Source organism: Marmota monax, unplaced genomic scaffold (genome assembly GCF_021218885.2).
Source record: "Marmota monax isolate L192 unplaced genomic scaffold, Marmota_monax_Labrador192_F-V1.1 WCK01_AAM20220418_F8-fsc00291, whole genome shotgun sequence".
NCBI classification, from domain to species: Eukaryota; Metazoa; Chordata; class Mammalia; order Rodentia; family Sciuridae; genus Marmota; species Marmota monax.
This window is the reverse complement of record NW_026693329.1, coordinates 1,193,219-1,206,620: the sequence shown is the minus strand read 5'-3', so window position 1 is coordinate 1,206,620 and position 13,402 is coordinate 1,193,219.

The window sequence follows — 13,402 nt, the reverse complement described above, 5'->3', positions numbered from 1 at the left end:
CCAATTCCCATAGTGTCCTCCTTTGCCTCTGAAACCTCGTGAGCCCTGTCTTTACAGTCCGTAGTCCTATCAGCCTTCTGGCCTTCTGAACTCCCCCACCAGAATCCCCCATTAAGCTCACCTTATAACCATCGAAAGCTTTCCCAGCCTGCATCACTAAACTTTCCAAATTTCCCTCTCACAAACTCCCAAAAGCTCCAAAAGCAATGACCCCCACTCTTGGTACCAATTTCTGTTTTCATCGTCAGCTTTTTCATCTCTGTGACCAAAAGACCAGACAATCACCATTAAGAGGAGGAAAAGTTTATTTGGGGGGCTCACGGTTTCTCAAGTCTCAGTTCATAGAAGGCGGGTTCCATTCCTCAGAACTCAAGGTGAGGCAGAACAATCATGGAAGAAAGACCTGGTGGCGGGGGGAAGCAGCTCAGGACGTGATCAGGAAGAGGAGAGGGGTGGGGGACTCTTCCCAACAAAGACAAAATATGAACCCAAAGGTATGCTCCCAGAGACCCACCTCCTCCAGCCACACCCTACCAGTTACCACTCAGTTAATCCCCCCATAAGGGGATTAATTCACTGAATGAGTTAAGGTTCTCATAACCCAATCATTTCACCTTTAAACCTCTTGCATTGTCTCACATATGAGCTTTTGGGGGACATATATCTAAACCATAACAGATGGCTTTTTGATTTTATTGATTCAATATCATTGAGACCCAGACTCTTGACTAGAGAAGAAATAAAAACAAAATCATAGAAATAAAAGCCCCTTTGTTCTGAATTGGAATCAGAAGCATTGGTGTGTGTGTGTGTGTGTGTGTGTGTGTATATATATATATATATATATATATATATATATATATATATATAAATGATGTGGAAATTATGGCTAACACAGTAGTTTTGTGCATGTCTAACACCAGACTGTGTTTTCTAAACCCTATTTCTCTTTAAAAGACCTAGGGCTCCCTAGAGAAATGGTTGACTCCAGGTCTAAACAGGTATAAGATGAGCTTGTAACAGTTTTTCCAAATAAAATAGCAAACACTCTCCCAAAGAATAGAAGGTCCGGTCCAAGGACTCAAGAAACAACTTGAAAGATGGGACAATAGGAGCCTAAATAAATAAGAGTAATTATTCTAATTAACTTAAAAATATACCAAATTGTTTTAAGTTCATGCATTTGTAGTTATGTCTATTTGTATTTTTTTAAAGAGAGAGAGAGAGAATTTTTAATATTTATTTTTTAGTTTTCGGTGGACACAACATCTTTATTTTATTTTTAATGTGGTGCTGAGGATCGAACCCAGCGCCCCGCGCATGCCAGGCAAGCGCGCTACCACTTGAGCCACATCCCCAGCCCCTTCTATCTGTATTTGACAGCAAAAAATTATTTATAGAACTTCAAGAAAGGCCATATCAAGCATACAATCTGTCTTTCCTTTACAAACCAAACATAACACCAGGCAGGTGTGATGGTACACACCTGTAATCCCGGCAACTCAGGAGGCTGAGACAGGAGGATGTTCGTGTTCAAGGCCAGCCTGGGCAATTTAGTGAGGCCCTACCTCAAAACTTTTTTAAAAACATAAAAAGATCTGGAGATACAGCTCAGGGGTAAAGCACCCTGGATTCAACTCCCAGTATCAAAAACCAAACCAAACTCTACCATCAAGTAGCCAAACAGTAGAAGTTTGGCTAAGAGGGAGTTTCTCTGTACAGAAACATTTTAGCTAATAAACAAAGAAGGAAAGATAGAATGAGAATCATCATGGCACAACCACTAATTTTGTTTTAGATTTCTTTGCAACCACTAATGAATTAATGAAACCAGCCTTGACCAGCAGCAGCTGCTAACACCACAATGAGATGGCAGCACGCTGTGCCTCCCGACGGAGAGACACAGAACTCTCTACAAAGTGTGCTTTCCAAAAAATTAAAAATCCCACCTCTCCATCACACTCCCACAATGTACTGCAACCTCATGAACCAGGCCTACCTGGGCCACTGTGACCCCAGCACCCATGCCCTTGCAGATACCTGCACTACAAGTGACGGGGAGGATCCAGCACAGCATGGGGTGCCACCTCCAAGACTGGAAGAACCAAGCTGCCTTTCCCTCCCCACACCCCAGCCACCTGCAGCCTCAGCCTGCAGCACCACCCTGGGAGCTCACCACTGTGGGGCGTGAGGATGCGACTCAGTGGCCCGTGCTCCCAGAACCAGCATTGATGTTGCTGGAAGCCCTCGCCACCAGTGACGCTCACCCCTGAAATTCCTAACAGCATGTCCCTCATGCTCCACACCTTTGGTGCCAAAGGATCCTGCAACAGTTGGTCTTGCCCCTCGTGAGGCCTGAGGATGTCTACTGTTCTCCACTCTCCTGGAACCACGGGTCCCATTGCTGGGAGCCCCCATTCAGCAGCTCCTGCTTCTGTAGGCTTGAAGACACATACCCCATCATCCGCACCCTCTGGCACTGCCCTGGCCGTGACCAGAGACCCAGCCATGACCGGCACTCTCCCCTCTGGGTCCTAAGGTCACACATCCCTGACAAGCCCATAGACATGGTGTCTACTACCACCACAAACACCTGTGGTCTATCCAGACTCTCTAACACCACTGATGTTGGTCCCAGCTGAGGACTTCACACAGCCTTTGTCACTTGGTGTTCATTTGGAACCAAAGCCAAAGTACCCTACCCAACCAACACCCTAAAACTTTTACAAGAAAAAAGCATTTCCCTCTGAAGACTAGTCTGTAAAATTAGGAGGTGATTGTTACACCAGAAGCCCAGGCGTGGGGCTGGGGATGTGGCTCAAGCGGTAGCGTGCTCACCTGGCAGGCGCGCAGCCCGGGTTCGATCCCCAACACCACATACAAACAAAGATGTTGTGTCCACCGAAAACTAAAAAATAAATATTAAAAAAATTCAAAAAAAAAAAAGAAGCCCAGGCACGAACACAGGTGCAAAATAAAGGATATCCAAGAAATGCCTGAAAAGAAATTTAAAATAAGGATCCTAAAGAAACTCAGTGAGATGGGAGAGAATACAGATGGGTGGGTCAACAAAAGGAGGGAAAAAAATCATCATTTGAATGAAAAACGCAACAAGGAGTTAGTGTCATGAGAAAGAACCAAAAAGAAATCTTGGAGCTGAATAATCCAATCAATGAAATAAAAAATGAGATCGAGAGCCTCAATAACAGTCTACCCTAAACAGAAGGAAGAATTCTTGAACTTGAAGAAAGGTCTTTGAAAATAATCCAGTCCCAGATTTTTAAAAATAGAGAATAAAAATAAAGAATAAAGAAAGACCATGAGCCGGGTGCAGTGGGGCAAGCATGTACTCCCAGTGATTCAGGAGGCTGAGGCAGGAGAATTGCCAGTTTGAGGCCGGCCGCAGCAAGTTAGCAAGGCCCCAAGCAACTTAGCAAGATCATTTTTCCAAGTAAAAAATAAAAATCCCTGGGGATGTGGCTCAGGAGTTAAGCATGCCTGGTTCAATCCTCAGGACCAAAAAGAAAAAAGAAAGACAGAAAGCCTATTAGATTTATGGAACACAATAAAGTGAACAGATATTCACCTTATAAGTGTTTCAGAAGTAGAAGGCAAGGGGAAAGGCATAGAAACCTATTCAACAACATAATAGCTAAAAACTTCCCAAGTCTTAGGAAGGACATGAACATCCAAGTCCAGGAGGCTCAAAGAACCCCAAACATATTTAGCCCCCCAAACAGGTCCTCTTCACAGCATATCATGGTCAAACTGTCGAAAGTCCAAGACCAAGAAGATAATTCTAAAAACAAGGGGAAAGCATCAAGTCATATTTAAGGGAACCCACCCCCGCCATTACACAAATAGATTTTTTTCATCAGAAATCTTATAGGCCAGGAGGGAATGGGATGATCTATTCAAAGTTCTAAAAGGAAAAAAAAAAAATTCCTAATCAATTATACTATACCCAGCAAGGGTGCTCTTCAGAAATGAAGAGAGAGAAAGACTTTCCAAGGCAGGAGAAGAACTGAAGGGATGCATCCCTCATCGGTGACAACTGGTCCCACAAGAAGCACTTAAAGGAGTCCTGGAATTGAAGACAGCGATTGTCATCACGGAAACACACAGAACAATGAAGCTCTCGGGTAAAGCAGGTACACAAAAGCAAAAGGGAAAATAATCCAGCCTTATCCTTGAAGAAAACCACCAAACCAGTAAGATAAGAAATCTGCTGGGCTGGAGTGGTATGTGGCTCAGGGATAGAACAATTGCTCAGCAGATGGGAGACACTGGGTTTGAGCCTCAGCACCACATGAAAATAAATAAATAAAGGTATTGTGTCCATCTATTGAAAAAAAATTCATACGTTCTTAGGAAAAAAAAGGGAGTCATGGGGGTGTCCCTTAATGGGACCTAGTGCTCTTAGAAGTCTGTGTCTTGGACGTTTGACATGCTGTGAAGAGGTTTTGTGTATCCCTGTGGGTGGGGGTGCATGCACACGTGGACATGCACGCTGGAATCAAATCCAGGGCTTCATGAATGCTACATGCCTACTCTACCACTGAATTACACCAGCCCGCCCAAAGAGGGCTTTCTGTGGTCAAGTGGATTAAGTGTTCTTTGAGCTTCCTGGACCTGAATATCCTTATTCTCAAGGCTTGGGAAGTTTTTAGCTATTTATTTCATTGAATATGTTTTCTATTTCTATTGTGTCAGCAAAAAAAAAAAAAAAAAAGATAATAAAATGGTGGAAACTGATTCTTCCTCATCAGTAGAAACCTGAATGTCAATGGACTCAATTCCCCCAATCAGAAGGTGTTGGGATAGCCAGGTGGTCCTGGAATCCCAGGGACTCAGGAAGCTGAGGCAGAAGTCACAAGTTCAAGGCCAGCTCAGCAACTTAGTCCTTGTCTCCAAATAAAAAAAGATAAAAAGGGCAGAGGATGTACCTCCATGGTAGAGCACCCGTGGGTTCCATCCCCAGTACTGAAAACAAATGAGGTGACCATAGTCTACAACCACTGACTGCACATTTCAAAATAACTCGAGAAGAAACCGAAGGTTCTCCACCCAGAAATGATCACGTTTGAGGAAGATGAAAACATTAATTACCCCTGATTTTATCATCGCACTCTCTATACACGTATATGTATATTCAATTACAATACTGTGCCTCCTAAATATGTACAAATAGTCTATATTTAATAGCAGCATTAAATAATAATTTTTTAAAAAGAAACATTAATTATTAGACAAATAATTATTAATTATTTATCTTGTTTTTGTTTCAAGATAAATATCATCACAGGGTTACATTCCAAAAGATAGTGATCTTTACATTTTTATATTATTTAACTATAACAAAGCACAATATATTAAAATACATATTTTTTAAAGAGAGAGAGAGAATTTTAATATTTATTTTTTAGTTCTTGGCGGACACAACATCTTTGTTTGTATGTGGTGCTGAGGATCGAACCCGGGCCGCACGCATGCCAGGCGAGCGTGCTACCACTTGAGCCACATCCCCAGCCCAAAATACATATTTTTTTAAATGTTTATTTTTTTCAGTTTTTTTAGGTGGACACAATATCTCTATTTTATTTTTATGTGGTGCTGAGGATCGAACCCAGTGCCTCACGCATGCCAGGCGAGCACGCTAACACCTGAGCCACATCCCGAGCCCCAAAGTACATATTTTTTAAAGTTCTTACGGCTGGGGATATAGCTCAGTGACAGAGTGCTTGCCTAGAATGGAACGCCCTGGATTCAATCCCCAGCACAGAAAAAAAAAAAAAAAGAAGAAGAAGAAAAGAAAGAAAAAAAAATTCTGACCTGAATCTGATCAAATCTCTAGACACAGCTATTAATTTACAGGAAACATCAAGAGTGTAGGAAACTACAATCTAATAACTCAATTTCTTCAACCACAGCAAAAAATTATAAGGAAGAAAACATGGAGATGAAAAATACTGAGGAGAAATGTCAGCCAGTTGTGATGTGGAGCCTCATCCAGTTACCTATCTTTTTTATTACCTATATATTTTTATTTGGGGCTCTTATGAGAATCAGACTTTTGAGGGGCAGAGGGTGCAGCTCAGTGGTCGAGTGCTTTCCTAGCATGCACAAGTCCCTGGGTTCAATCTCCAGCACCACTCCTGCTGTTTGGGTTTGAATCTTTCATAATAAAAAGCTGCATGTAAATTTGTGCATATAAATTTCCACACAATTAAAAACTGAGATGTAGGGAGAGAAAAAAAAAAGCTGGAAGACTCTAAGTCAAAACGTTAGCCATAAATCATTCTGACGATGGCATTATGAGTAAACGTTTCTTTTTAAATTACTTGCTATGTTCTAATCGTATTTTTTTAAAAAACCTGGGAAAGAAAGATAAAAACCGAACTAACCCCCCACCCCACCCCATTCCCTCAGGGCGAAGGTTTCTCGGGGCTCTGCAGGTGGACGGGCGAATTGGCACGGCTGGGCCAGGAAGCCATTTGGCCGCACAACCCATGGCCCTTACAGGCAAATGTACTTCCCCTCTACCCCACTTCTTTTCTGGGAATCATGCCCGAGGAAATCATTCCAACATCTGAAATGTCAACAAAGCTGGCTGGGCAAGGGTGTCCACGTTGGAGTTATTTACCGGAGCGAAAACTTGGGAGTCAGGGCCACTTCCCACATCAGGGGGAACTGTCCCAGTCAAGTCCAACAGGAGATGATGCAATGATAAGAAGCCATCAGAAATGGAATCCTGGGAGGAGAAGGCCTCAGGTTTAATTTGTGTGTGTGTGTGTGTGTGTGTGTGTGTAACGAGGATGCACATCTGTAACATCTGACATGATTCCAGTCTTGCAAATATGCATGCAAAATGAATGGCATCCAGTTAACCTCAGGGGACACCCAGCTAACATTTAAAATTAACGTGACCTAGCCGCTTATGGGGGAAATTTGGCATTCTCGGCCATTCTCAGGAGACTTACGCTCCCTTAACCCTGCTCGCTCCCATGTTCCATGTCTGCCACATTCCCCAAGTGGACTCTCTTCAGTTTTTCCCTCTGGGTGCCTGGTGGGTCTCCATCCACACTCTACTTCTTTTCTTTGATCTCCAACATCCTTCCCAGGCTACTGTGTTTGACTGTCCCTGAAAATTAGAGAAGACTGCGTTTCAAAGTGAATGTCTTCTCGTACCAGGCAGGACTCCCTTCCTCCCCCAACTTCTTGTCCTAGGGTGCCCTGGACCACTAGACACTCCAGAAAAAATCCTCGGCATCCTGTATCTATCTCCCCTGGGCTCTCCCTAGCAAGAGCTCTCCTTTATCCACCCACTGAATCCTCAACTTATTTCCTTTAAAAGAAAAAAGACCATTCTCTCTAAAAGAATCTTATTTCCTGTTTAAAGTAACATTCTGTCCCTACTTGTGGTGGGAGTGGAGAGTTTTCCTCCATATCTATTCCTTTCTCCTGTAGCCATAGAACGCTTGGATTTGCCAGTGCCCGTCTGTGTACAAAAAGACTACATTTCCCAGCCTCCCTTGCAGCCACAATGACTGAGAGCTGACCAATGGGATATTGCCAGCGTGGTTTGTGCTACTTCTGGGGTGCACCCTACCAGGGAAGGGATGCGCTGCCTCTGTATCTCTCCCCATCCTGCCACCTGGAATGTGGGTTTCATTTTGGAACAATCTGGCATCAAATGCCCCTAGGAAGGGCAGAGCAGTCATATAGAAAAACCTAAACTGTGGCACTGCAAAAGTGCCATGGTTGCTACAAACCACCACCCCTCAGACTGTTGGGAGAGAATAATAATCTATCTTGTTTAAACCACCATGAAGGTGGGTTTTGTTTTTATTTTTTAATAAGTAGCCAAGCCTAGATCCTAACCAATAAATTCACTCTATTAAAACCCACCTGTGATTGACTCATACATTGCTGGTGGGACTGCAAATTGGTGCAACCACAATGGAGAGCACTATGGAGATGCCTCAGAAAACTGGGAATGGGACCACCCTTTGACCCAGTTATCCTGCTCCTCGGTATATACCCAAAGGACTTAAAAATCAGCATACTTCAGTGACACAGCCACATCCATGTTTATAGCAACTCAGTTCACAATAGCTAAGCTGTGAAACCAACATAGGTGCCCTTCAACAGATGAATGGATAAAGAAAATGTGATACACACACACACACACACACAGTGGAATATTACTTGGCCATCAAGAAGAATGAAATTAAGGCATTTGCCGATAAATGGGTGGAACTAGAGACTATCGTGCTAAGTGAAATAAGCCCCTCCCAGAAAAAAAAAAAGGCCAAATATTCTCTCTGATACATGGATGCCAACCCACCAGAAGTGGGGGAGGGAAGATTAGAAGTACATTGGATTAGACAAAGGGTGGGGGGTGAAGGGAAAGGAGGGGGGATGGGAATAGGAAAGACAGTTCAATGAATGGGACATAACTTTCCTGTGTTCATATATGAATCCGAGACCAGTTCAACTCCACATCAGGTACAACTACGAGAATGGGAAGTTTCACTTCGTGTATATATAACATGTCAAAATATATTCTACTTTCATGTAAACTAAAAATAACAAATTTAAAACACGCTTAGGACACCTAGTGCCGGCAGGTTGCCAGCTTCTCCCAGAAGCAGAATCTGAGACAAGAATCGGGAGCAGGTACTTCATTAAGGAAGTTCTCGGTGAGGCAGGGTCTCTCTGAGTTGCTGAGGCTGACCTCAAACTTGCAATCCTCCTGCCTCAGCTTCCTGAGCAGCTGGGATTACAGGCCTGTGCCACAATACAATAATTTTTAGCTGTCCCCCGATTTGAAGCCCAATTGCTTTTTTTGTTTTCTTTCTTTCTGTGCTAGACATGGAACCCAGGGCCTCACGCATGCAGGCAAGCCCTTAACACCCCCAGGCCCTGAGCGCTTCTTAGCACCTCCACGCCCCACCATAATCATCAGCCACAGCTGGCTCACCAGGATCTCCCACCACACTGCCAGACACACAGGTCCCCTCTCATTACCTGATGGAAACGCAATTCTCCCCAACTGGCCTGCTTCCCAACTACACAAGCAGCCATGGCCCCAGAGAAAGCCCTGGGCAAGGTCCCCACGACTGGGAATTCACACCCTTAAGGGGCAAAGCAGGTACCATAGCACCTGCCCAGGGAGGTACCCCCCCCCCACCTTGGTGGTGACTGAAAGATGCCCCTAGGCTCCGTGACCAAGCAAGCTCCTACAGAGTGTCTGGGCACGTGGCCAGACCCTGCCCTTGTTCCCATGAACTCCAGGATGAACTACAACCCTAGAGCAGTCTGTGAAATCTGTTAGTCCCAATCAGATGTCTCCAGACACCCAGACCAAGGGTCAAGCAAGTGGCAAGCCTGGCTTGGCCACAGATGTGTGTCTTGGGGGAGATCTCTGCCTGGTGCATAGTAGTTGCTCAGGTAACTCCTACCATCTGCCAAGTCCCGCTGAGAACAATCCAGACACGATTCTGGGGGACGGTTCTAGTTTAATGACAACAGTGGGAAGGAGAGCGAATCTGAGGAGGTAGGAGGAGCAGGGCTCAGTGGTACACACTTGGAATCCCAGCAACTCAGGAGGCTGAGGCAGGAGGATCACAAGTTCCAAGGCCAGCCTCAACAACTTAGTGAGAGCCTGTCTCAAGATAAAAGAAAAAGGGCTGGGGATGTAGTTCAGCGGTGGGTTCAATTCCTAGTGGGTGGGCAGAGGCACAGGAAGACCTGGACTAGAGGGACGGACGGGGACATGAATTGGGCAGACCAAATCATGGCTGCCCTCGGCGGGACTTAGAAGTTTCCAGGTTTTCATTGAAGCCACCCAAACTCCTGTAGGACCAGGATCAGGAGCACAGTTAGTAGACAGGAAGCCGGGTCTCAAGGAGGTGCTGGGGACATCTTCAATGTCACACAAGTTACAGCGAGAAAGTGCAATTCAGGGATGTCTGAGCTGGGGGTGACAAATCTTCATGTAAGGGGACACAGAGCAGGCCACTGAAGGCCAAAAAAATGTGTCCCCTGGCAGAGATGGAGACATTGCAGCAGAATACCTTGTCATTGTTTTTTCTTTTTTTTTCCCATATAAATCAGATCATGTCTGTCCCCTGCTTAAAAGCCACCAGCAACTTCCCACGTAACCTGCCCTCCAACCCGGCATCCTCTCCAATGCTACCAAGGTCCCTCCCACCTTGGGAACTTTTAAATTCAAATATAAATCATTTAATTAAGCAATCGAATTGAATCACCTAATTGTAACTAAGCTTAACTTGTTTGAATTGTTTAATTAATTAATTTTAATTTAATTTGATGTTTCTCCCTAGGGAGCCATCATGAGAAAAAGTTCACAAGTTTAAAAGAAAAAAAAGGCTGCTTTAAGCATCTGTGAGTTTGCTTCGACCCGTGTCTGATGTCCTCACGCAGCATGCAGAGGGCAGGCCCAGGTCTGTCATCGTCCCTCTCTGTAGCTCCAGGTCTACAATACTGCCTGGTGCATAGTAGATGCTCAGGTAACTCCTACCATCTGCCAAGCCCTGCTGAGAACAATCCAGACCCGATTCTGCTGTAGAGAAGTCATTCTGGGCCTCTTCTCTGCTAGGTGCCATGAGCCGTCAGCAGCCACGGAAGGTTTAGAAGCTAGGCACACGGAAGAACTTTCTTGATGCACAGAGCAGCTCTCGCATCCCCAACCAGAGATTGCTGCTACCAGGAGCTGCTGCTACCTCCCCAAGCCTCACCCAACACAAGTCCCCCACAAGTCTGGGAAACAGAGCCACCCACGGTTTTCTGTGATACCACAGGGGGGTGGCTGCCACTAAAGATGGCTTGGCAGGTGTCCCACTCAGGGTGGGGCAGAGCTCTGACCAGGGGCAGGATATCTGGGTTTCCAGGCTCTGCCTGACTCTGCCCACCTTCTGGATGGCCTCCAAACAGGGCCAGAGTCCCACGGAGACTTCATAACCTCCAGCAGAACCGGGATGCCCCGGGCACAAAGATTAGCACTCTCGGATAAACATAGTACAGCTGGTGTATATATAGGCCCTCCCACCTGTTTTCCAAAAGGATTTGCAACCGCTTTCACAAGAGGCAGGGAAATGAGCATTTAGAGTGCGCCAGAGTGTACACAGGGGGGCCCTCCCATCACAGGCCTCCTCAGAAAGAGAATAGGACAAGAAGAGGGATCTCAGATCCCTCCGGGAAGCTTGTCTGTCTGTGTAGGAGTGAGCTCCCCATTGGGGGAGGTATGTAAGCCAAAGCTGGCAGGTCTTGGCAGGGGTGTGGCTGGAGAGGGATGCAGGCATCTGATGGAGGCTTGGGCAGATGCTTTTAGATCCTTGCTGGGAATCAGGAGCCTCTTAAGCCCAGCCACAGCTTCCTATGAAGGATCCAAGAAAACAGACTGAGATAAAGCCTTTATAGGGAGCCACGTGCTGGCCCCTTCCCTGGGCCAGAGTTACCCAAATGGGTTTATTTATTTATGTGTTGGTGCTGCAGATTGAACCCAGAGGCCTCCTCTACCACTGAACTACATCCCAGTCCTTCCTATTTTTTTTTTTTTTTTTTTTTGAGACAGGGTCTTTCTTCCTGGCCTGGAAATTGCAATACTCCAGGTGCAACCTCTTGAGAGACGACAGGCATAAGCCACCATACAAGGCTCCAGACAGGTTTAAAGAACTGAAGGGAAGAGGGATTTCCACTGGTTTCTGGTACTGTGGTGTTGAGTTCTGTGGCTGCCAGGTGAGTAGCAGAGGCCTTTCCTGAACCATACCCCCAGGAGGAGAGGTGGGCTGCAAGAGGGGCAGGAGACCCACAGTGTGGTGCCGGCTGTCTGCACCTTCCCTTCTGAAGTGCAGAGTCGTGGATTGGTGCAAGGAAGGGGCCTGACTCACTCCTGAAGGGCCCACCCAGAATCAACGGAACCACATTTTTGCTTCAGCCCCAACCTAGCATGGATCTAGTAGGATCTGGCTCTAGGAGTCCACAGTCTGCTTCCTGGGCTCTACCTTAGGTTTGGGGGCCAACTTCCTGATGCCTGCCATGTTTCCTCTATCATCCTACCGATCCCTACCCCGCCATACACACACAGAGTGGAAAAAGACAGAATCCCCCCTCCCCAGTGTAGTCCCAGAGGCAAAGAATGAATAAGAATGCAAATACATAAGAAGAAAACAGGGCGGGCTCTGGACAGTCCTCTGGACAGTCATCCAAGGGCTCTCTGAGGAGCTGGCATCTGGGAGACCATCTCTGAAGAAAGCATCTGGAAGGAGAGGACAGCTAACTCAAAGGCCCTGGGGCACGTCCAGGCTTGGTGTATTTGAGCCCATGTGGATGACAGTCAGGCAGTACGAGGCACAGCACTGGCCGGCTGTGGGGCATGACGGCCATCTAGAGGCTTCGACTGGAGAAAGTGGGAGCCACAGCAGCATTCGGAGGGGAGGAGAGACTGAGCTGAATGTCTCACAAAGAGGCTGCTTGCCTTCCCCTCCAGAAGGGAATTCACCAACTCTTCCCTCCAGTGCAGCTTCTGCTCCTGCCTGTCTACTGCAATTTTAATGCTGCCTGATGAGGAGGCTCTCATAGCTGTAACTGAAACAGAAAGCCGCATGCCTGTGCCATCTGTCTGTCAATCCAGAGAGACACATTAATCCCAGGTCTGGGAGCCGTGTCTGCCCTCACCCTGCTGCCTGATGGAAAATGGAGACACCTGGCCTCACCCAACGGTCCCCAGCAGGTTCCTATCCCCAGGGCTCTCACCACTTCAGGAAGAGATCATGGGTTGTGCTTTGTAAACGCCAACATGATCTGCACGTCTGATGCCTGGACACCATAAATGTGAACAGAACCTGGAAAAGACTGGTGTTGGCAGGAATGTGTTCAAGAATCTGCAAACTTCAAAGTGCTGTCTAATTTAGTCAGAGCTTAGCAAACTGTAACCTACTTGGTAAACTAAACAGTGCTTTGTAACCCCATGGGGGCGGGGGGGGGGTTGCAAACTGTAAATTCCTTTGCAAAGCCAGTTTGGTAAGCTGATAAGAGCTTCAGGGTGCACGGGGCTTGCACCATGCATGATAACCTGTGTGAGCCAGGTTTCCTGTTCTGTCACCCTGCATCAGCCTCTGAGCCACGTCCACTCGTGGAGCACAGGGGGACAGATCAGTGGGCTAACCCACTAACTCCTGCAGAAGCCAAGACTGAGCTGAGCACAGCAGGCCCAGCCACACCAAGTCCCCAAGTCCCCGCCCTTTCTAGGAGGACCTGGGGGGCGCTGGGAGCCCCGGGCGGAGCTCCACAGGCACGCAGTCAAAGTCCGGGCTCTGCCGCCTCCTGGCGGCTGCAGGAGAGTTGACTGGGGCCACGCCCCTGGGCTCCAGCGGTC